The sequence below is a fragment of the Tachyglossus aculeatus genome, chromosome 4 (genome assembly GCF_015852505.1).
Source record: "Tachyglossus aculeatus isolate mTacAcu1 chromosome 4, mTacAcu1.pri, whole genome shotgun sequence".
Classification (NCBI taxonomy): Eukaryota; Metazoa; Chordata; class Mammalia; order Monotremata; family Tachyglossidae; genus Tachyglossus; species Tachyglossus aculeatus.
Window position 1 is genome coordinate 32,662,752 of NC_052069.1, and position 9,046 is coordinate 32,671,797.

Genomic DNA, 9,046 nt, shown 5'->3' on the forward strand with positions numbered 1-9,046 from the left:
GTAAATGTCCATCCTCTATTCACTGTACTAGAAATATTTCAACCTCTCTTCCAGCACGCACTGTCTGAAATTTTAAAGTGATTTGTTTTTTTTTTAAATCGGCATTTGCGCTAAGAAATTCAGAAAGAATAGTAAAAATCTGAGATTATTTTTCTCTGTGAAAATTCAAGGCATGGTATTAATAATTCTTACAAATATCCATGAATTTAGCACAGGTGAAGGAGGTCTACAGTTTGTATATTAAGATTGAAATGGAAAGACCCATGCTGTCATAAGTTCATGACCTTTAAATAAAACTCTCTCAAATTGTGTGGGATGCATGTTTCTTTACTAAATCAATCCATTTTTTTTTTGTTTTCACATTTGAGTGAGTTTAAAGGTGCTAACCATAAAACAAGAATAGTAAATAAGGAAGCCTTCTACAGGATAGAGAAACAAACGTTACAGGAAATTAGATTGCCTCTTGTTGAGTAAGGAGGGTTAGCAGGTTGTCTACCAAACAGTTGGTATGTCTGCATATGGGAAGGTCAAGAACTGTATTTTGGACTCATAGCTAGATAAAATTGGGCTTATTATTTGTGTCAGCAGGCAGAGAATAAATGTTTGTTGGCTATAAGAGTATCTGTAATTAACACACTTTTCTAGAAATCAGCTACTTCACTTTTATTTAACACAATTTCTATGGACTCTGCAACTCTGATATGTGTAAATGGAATACTTATTGATATAGTGAAGGAACTTGCACAGCAAAATTAACAACACTTTACATTATTGTATGGATTCCTTTGACTTAAAATGGTCAGCATTATGGTGGTAACATTAATAGTTATTGCAGATTTAAATGGACACAGTCTGTAACTGACAAGATCAATAATTTTAAGATCAAAAAGAGCAGTCTTTTTTCTTTAATCGGTGTCCTTTTGTTTTAAACCCACGCCTACAGCAAGATCCTGTTTTCTGTATGTAGACAGTGCTTCCTGCTGTGAGCCGTTGAGAAAATGAGAAGACAAAATGGAGAATCAATTTGAGAAAAAAGCCTTAGTTGACAGAGCTTTACAGTAGATCAATGGAATCTAGCTAGTTAAAATATCTTTGGTAGCCGAGATTTTATAATCACATTCTTGGACATAATCCATTTTCCCCCATTCATTGGGGATAAGCAGAATGGTATTCTTGTTATACAAAGAAAAATACCCTATTATGGCAATTGACTAGATCTTGGCTTTGTCATGAAATTCAGAAGAAGCCTTATAATATCCTCCCTTCGTGTACAGATAATCTATCCATTTAATAGGCCTCTATTTCTAGTAGGTGTAATATTCACTTAAGAGGAATTTGTCCTTTAGCAGCACAGAGACAAAATATTAGAGGGCAAGCTTGAAAGACAGATCCTGTAATTGCTCCATTTCTCCACTTAGTGCTTCAGGGATTTTTCTTTTTCCCCATTTAGTCTTGATTACCCATTCATTTAAGTGAGTTTCACCAAAAACACAGGATGGGTGCAGGTGGATATATGCAGTTGCTCTTCATATTAAAAGAAGAAGCCATAGGTGGTATAATTGACCAATAAACGTGCGTATGGCACAGTAGCAGATAGATATAAGCCACATTAGTTTAACATGTTTATCCATAGATTTGCAATAACTTTAATTGTTTCCCCAAATTTGCATACCAAGAGTAATCAGTTGTTTAAAATCTTAATAGCCCATATCACAAATATTGTTTGTACATTTTAGCACTCCTCTATTTAGTAAAAATAAATCAACAATTGTTAATGAATATCCTGTTAAGTGGCTCCTGCTTGCAGGATGAAAAACATCTCAGCCCCATTGTTTAAATATGAATTGTAGAAGTAAATTATTTAAAAGCTAATTTAAAGCCTGCCACTAGTTCAGAAACCATATAATCTGATCCATATTGTCCAATGAACTTTGACCTAATCGAACTGCAGGGTCCAAGACCTTCATGTAGGAAAGTGGAATATTTTCTCTTCAGCAACATCATTTTGGGATTAAAATCGCTTTTATGTGCGGAAACTTTGATAATTCAGAAGTGCAACAGTTCAAAATAGCATATAAATCTGCCCAGGAAAAGAAGAAAGATGGGAAAACCACTCCACTCATAACCACACAACTTTAAGATGTTCCAATTGCTAAACCCACTGACACTTGAAATCATGAATTCTGAATGCCCTCAAGTATGCTTCAGATCTAAATTGAAGAGTGCAGTATATATGAATTTTTACATACTAATTCATGATTAAAATGCAATTGCAGGACTCAAGCAAGTATATTTTAAGACATATGTACCAAGCTAGGAAATAGAGGGGCATACATAGGAAAACCATTAATAGATTTTATCCATTAATAATAATAATAGCATTTATTAAGCACTTACTATGTACAAAGCACTATTCTAAGCACTGGGGAGGTTACAAGGTGATCAGGTTGTCCCACAGGGGCTCACAGTCTTCATCCCCATTTTACAGACAATGTAACTGAGGGCCAGAGAAGTTAAGTGACTTGCCCAAAGTCACACAACTGACAATTGGCGGAGCCGGGATTTGAACCCATGACCTCTGACTCGAAAGCCCGGGCTCTTTCCACTGAGCAACGCTGCTTCTCCACTACAGCCCTAAACTTTGTCTTTTGTCTTGTTCATTGCAATATGTAATGGTTGCCATTTGGGAAGTTATGATCATGACCCTCCTGGAGCCTCGTGTGATGGCACAGTCACCTAAGCACTGCCAAACACCACAAGGACATTCCTTTTTATCATCATTCTCTAAGTAAAAAAAAAAGGGTGAAGACTATTCAAATTCCTTCCTGATTTTGTTGAGATTAATGCAAATGTTTCGCTGAGCTTGGGATAATGCAGAGGAGGGAAGAGAGGATATAAAGGAAAGGCAGAAGGGGAGAGAGGGTGTGAAAAATAGGACTGCCAATCAATACAACTTCACCAGAATGTGTACCCCTTTGTATTTCACCCCACACATCCAATCCATCACCAAAACCTGCCCATCTCACCTTCTTAACATCACCAAGATCTGCCCTTTCCTCTCCATTCAAACTGCTACCTTGTTGGTACAATCTCTCATCCTATCCCGACTGGATTACTGCATCACCATCTTTTCTGATCTCCCATCCTCCTGTGTCTCCCCACTTCAGTCTATACTTCTATCTGCTGCCCGGATCATCTTTCTACAGAAACGCTCTGGGCGTGTCACCCCCTTCCTCAAAAATCTCCAGTGGTTGCCTGTCAATCTTCACATGAAGCAAAAACTCCTCACTATTGGCTTCAAAGCTCTCCATCACCTCACCCCCTCCTACCTCACCTCCCTTCTCTCCTTCTACAGTCCAGTCCACACACTCCGCTCCTCTGCCGCAAACTCCTCACTGCACCTTGTTCTCGCCTTTCCCGCCATCAACCCCTGGCCCACGTCCTCCCCCTGGCCTGGAATGCCCTCCCTCCATGCATCTGCCAAACTAGCTTTCTTCTCCCTTCAAAGCCCTACTGAGAGCTCATCTTCTCCAGGAGGCTTTCCCAGACTGAGCCTCCCCCCCAACAATTTTCCTCTGTACCTCCTCCCCACCTCATTGCCCTGACTCCCCCCCGCCCCACAGCACTTGTGTATGTTTGTGCACATTTATTATTCTATTTTAATGATGTGCATATATCTATAATTCTATTCATTTATTTTGATGCTATTGATGCCTGTCCACTCGTTTTGTTGTCTGTCTCCCCCTTCTAGACCGTGAGCCTGTTGTTGGGTAGGGACTGTACCACTCCACCAAGTGTCAGCTGTGTGACTTTGGGCAAGTCACTTCACTGCTCTGGGCCTCAGTTCCCTCATCTGTAAAATGGGGATTAATACTGTGAGCCCCCAGTGGGACAACCTGATCACCTTGTAACCTCCCCAGCGCTTGGAACAGTGCTTTGCACATAGTAAGTGCTTAATGAATGCCATCATTATTATTATTATTATTACTGTATCTGTTGCTGAATTGTACTTTCCAAGCACTTAGTACAGTGCTCTGCACACATAAGTGCTCAGTAAATATGTATGAATGAATTAATTAATTTCATTATTCAGTGGGTGTTGCCAGGGCAAAACATTTCCGTTTGTAGCACTGCCAGAGGAGCAGTTGCATGCCTATTTGGCTCAGCCTAGGGAATAAGAGAAGCAGCTTGGCTTAGTGGAAAGACCAGGGGTTTGGGAGTCAGTGGTCATGGGATCTAATCCCGGCTCCACCACTTGTCAGTTGTGTGATCTTGGAAAAATCACTTCTCTGTGTCTCAGTTACCTCATCTGTAAAATGGGGAGTAAGACTGTGAGCCCCACATGTGACAACCTGATTACCTTGTATCTACCCCAGTGTTTGGCACATAGTAAGTGCTTAGCAAATATGACTATTATTATTTTTACTACTCCAGAGGTGGATATTCAACACAGGTTAATTATTGTGACATCAATTTCCCACCCACAAAATTCACATGTTACAAACCAGAGAAACATTTTTGGATTTAGCATTAAGCTCTTCATGGGTGAATTTAAGTCTACCAGAAGCTCCTGACACACTGTATTCAGAATCATTATGCATTCCATTGTCTGTAGTTTGAAAATTAAATTACCTATTGGTGAAACGAACTCACCGTGAACCAAGAGAGCAAAATTGAAATCAGACCATAACCTCTGAAGTGATTTCTCTGGAATCAAGGACCTGGTTTTAGTGGACAATTCCTGATTGGGATAGTGGAGGAAGTTCACAAATCCACGATACACATTTATATATTTAAATTTCCCCACCTAATGATTTCGGAATAAAATACCATTGTTCATTTCTGATGTTCCTCCTCTACATCTGAATATCCAGGATGAAGGGAAGTCACAGCCTCCTAGTGTACTACCAAGTCACGTGTGGGAATAGAGAAAGGGCTTGGCCTATTAGAAAGAGCACAAGCCAGAAAGGCCAAGGATTTGGGTTTAATCCCAGATCTGCCGATTACATGCTGTGTGACCTTGCCAAGCAACATACCTCAGTTGCCTCATCTATAAAATGGGGATTAAAGACCTGTTTCCCCTCTACTAAGACTGTGAGCCTCATGTGAGACAGGGACTGTGTCCAAACCTGATTAACTTTTATGTATCCCAGCAATTAGAAGTTTAAGTGCTTAGCCAACACCATTAAAAAATAAGTTTAGTCATATTAAAAACAGTGAATCTTGGTATTTGCTAGCGCTATTATGGGAGGCAGTTTAATAATGGTGGGCGACAAAGCAGGCTAAAGGTGACGATGGTAACATTATGGCTGAAATGTTGTGATTCATTCTTGCACATAAAAAAAATTAAAAAAACAAACAACATTTTACCTACCTTCCTGCTGTTGATCACTGGACCTTCCATCTAGAAAGTAGGAAATGTTGGTTAGAGATTGTGCTGGAATTCAAAGATGAAGTCATGGTCTAGTGGAAATAGAAAACGACTGACAACTAAGAAGCCTGGTTCTAGTCCCAACTCAAGCACTGTATAACTGTCTGATCTTGGATGAGTCAACCTCTCTGCACATCACTGTCATTATTTGTAAAATAGGGATAAGATATCTTCCTAGACTCCCTACCTCTAAAGATTATGAGCTTTATGTTGTACCACTGATTTTGTTTATAAAAATGTCTTTTATTTACCCCAGTGGGGCTTGGAACAGAATAAGCATTTACTAAAATAAATACTCTAATTATAATTGTTTTAGCACAGTGAGAATTACTCAGGGCTGGTTTCAGGTACTACACATTTTACCAAAGGGACGGTTTGAGAATTTGTGGTTCTGGTCCATTTGTTGGCACATGTATATATTTGGCATGTGGGTGGTACCTTCTGTCTTGGAAATTGAAAGGGATTATTTAAATTAAAAGCACTTCAGCCAGGAAGTGCTTTGAGTTCCTAAGAGAGCTGATTTAAATTTAAAATGTCAGCATTCACTGAATTTACCATTTTCACAGTAACACAATTGACCCAATAAAATGAGATGCAAGGGAAACCTGCGATCATGGGAAAGACACTCAATTTATGAGATCTCTTCAAATATAGAAAGGTAGAAACATTTATCACTTAAAGTCACTGAAACTGGGCCTCAGAAAAACCCCAAAGACAGACACATCAGAGAAGATTATCCTGAACTGTTGAGGGGATTGACTTGAGATAACATGACTTGACAAGAGGAGCAGCACAGTCTAGTGAAAAAAAGCACAACTCTGAGAGTCAGAGGACCTGGGTTCTAATCCTGACTTTTCCACCCAGCTGCAGTGTAACCCTAGGCAGGTAACATAAGTCTATGTGGCTCAGCTCCCTCATCTGTAAAATGGGAATTCAATACCTGTTTACATTAGATTGTGAGACAGGGACATTTTTTATTTTTGTACCTTATTTCTATCTACCCTAGTGCTTAGTATAGTCCATGGCAAATAGTAAATGCTTAGGAAATACTACTATTTATCACTTTTTTCATTACTATACTACCATAAACTTTTCCCATTTCTGCTATCTATAATTGTATAATTTGCTACATATTTTATGTTCACTTGGAAGCCTAATAATAAAACCAATTGTGGTATTGGTTGAACTTTTACCATGTTCCAAGCACTGGATGCAGTGCTCTGCTCACAGTAAACACTCAGTAAATATGATTGAATGAATAATCAGGTGTCACATAGGGCTCACAGTCCAAATAGGAAGGAGAACAGGAATTGAATCACTATTTTGCAGAAGAGGAAACAGGAACAGAGAAATTAAGTGACTTGCCTAAGGCACTGCAGCAGATACATGACAGAGCTGGGATTAGAACCCAGGACCGCTGACTCCCAAACCCATGCTCTTTCCACTAGACCACTGAATAATGTCTTTAGCTCAGATATTTTTTTTTCTTTTACAGGTAAACTCTGCATTTCTTACCTTTAGCAGACAAAAACCTTGATGGCTATGTTGATTAGGTTATTCATCCCAGAACTCCTGGTGGTCTTTATTCTGTCGAGGAAAGGATGTTGAAAAGCAAGATGCAAAGGACTTGAAATAAAATAGTAAAGTAATAATAATAATTATGGTACTTGTGAAGTGCTTAGTATGTGTCTTGTCTTCGGAGTTTTCCTCAGGCAAGTTTCAGTGACTGATAGAGAAGCAGCATGGCTCAGTGGAAAGAGCCCGGGCTTTGGAATCAGAGGTCATGGGTTCAAATCCCAGCTCTGCCAATTGTCAGCTGTGTGACTTTGGGCAGGTCACTTCTCTGTGCCTCAGTTCCCTCATCTGTAAAATGGGGATTAAGACTGTGAGCCCCACGTGGGACAAACTGATCACCTTGTATCCCTCCCAGTGCTTAGAACAGTGCTATGCACATAGTAAGCGCTTAACAAATGCCATCATTATTATTATTATAAATGCTCCTACCTTTCCATATTTGAAGAAATCTCATGAATTGAGTGTCTTTCCCATGATCGCAGGTTTCCCTTGCATCTCATTTTATTGGGTCAATTATGTTACTGTGAAAATGGTAAATCCAGTGAATACTGATATTTTTAGTTTGTCAGCTCACTCCTGCCTGAAGTGCTTTTAATCTAAATAATCCTTTTCAACTTTCAAGACGGAAGGTATCCCGCAAATCACAGTCTAAATCCCCATTTTACAGATGAGGCATATGAGGCCCAGAGAATTTAGGTGACTTGCCAAGGTCACACAGCAGACTTGGTACTTCCCAAGTGCTTAGTACAGTGCTCTGCACACAGTAAGCACTCAATAGATACGAATGAATGAATGAATTAATGTGGCAGAGCTGGAATTAGAACCCACGTCCCAGGATTACAACCCAGCTCAGGATTAGACTCCGAGGCCTCTGCTCTATCCACTCAGACACACTTAGATATGTGTGTATGTGTGCATACACACACACACCCAATTTCCTTATTTTTATGTTTCTCTCCCTTGTCAGAGTGCAGGATCTTTGTGGGCACTGACCATGTCACTTTGTTATTATGTACTTTCCAAGTTCCCCGTCTCAGGATTGTATCTGGAGAGTTTCCAGGACTCTACCATTCTCTTCTACAGGAGGGAGAGTCAGGCAGAGGATTAACCTCTATAGGTTACCAACTTGTACTTCCCAAGCGCTTAGTACAGTGCTCTGTTCACATTAAGCGCTCAATAAATACAATTGAATGAATGAATTAATTAACCATTTTATTCCTAGCTTGGGCAGTGGCTAGCAAGTGGAAGGCAATCTGCTACAAGTCAAAACTCACCCATGCTGGGCAGCCAACTTGCCAACTTGTACTTCCCAAGTGCTTAGGACAGTGCTCTGCACACAGTAAGTGCTCAATAAATACTATTGATTGATTGATTGATGGGAGAGAGCCAAGGGTGGAGACTTGAGTTTATTGCTCAAAAGGCGCCAATGGTAAACCACTTCTGTATTTTTACCAAGAAAACTCTATGGATACACTACCAGAACGATTGCAGATGGAGAGCGGGCATTTTGGGAGAGACACGTCCATGGTGTTGCTATGGGTTGGAAATGACTCAACGGCATAAGACAAGACTTTCCAAGTGTCTAATACAGTGCACCACATTAAATGGGTACTCAATGTATGCTACCATTACCACAACTACTACAATTACTACTGCTATGGTCTTCCTGGAATGTATTTTGATAAGCGATTGGTTGGATATTTGTAAAATTTGTGTGTCTATTCAGCTAAACTTTCCAGCCTCCTTAAGAACCTTCTCAGATTCAAAAGTGGATAGGGGAGCTAAAAGACCTGCCTGGTTCCACCTGGAGAAGCAACACATTTCCTGTCCATGTTTCTTGCTGAAAAATTAGCCATGTACTAGAGGTCCTGAGCTCCTTCTGAGGGAGAGCAAATTTTAATGTACATCACATACTGACCAGGTCACATCCTGCGGCCTATCATAAACATTTTATCTCTTCTAGTTCTTCTACTATGTTGTCTATGCAGTTGCCCTCTGTGTTTAAAGGAAGTACCATTGGTAGTGAAATTCCCTTACAAG

At 39.8% G+C, this 9,046-nt stretch overlaps 1 long non-coding RNA gene across 1 annotated transcript; it reads right to left on the reverse strand.

Annotated features, from left to right (window-relative positions):
- Positions 1 to 785: 785 nt before the first annotated feature.
- Positions 786 to 7,021, reverse strand: LOC119926535. Its single transcript, XR_005450342.1, has 3 exons — positions 6,947 to 7,021; positions 5,375 to 5,404; positions 786 to 980 (listed from the first exon to the last, which is right to left on the reverse strand). It is a non-coding gene; the product is annotated as an uncharacterized LOC119926535 (long non-coding RNA).
- Positions 7,022 to 9,046: the final 2,025 nt, after the last annotated feature.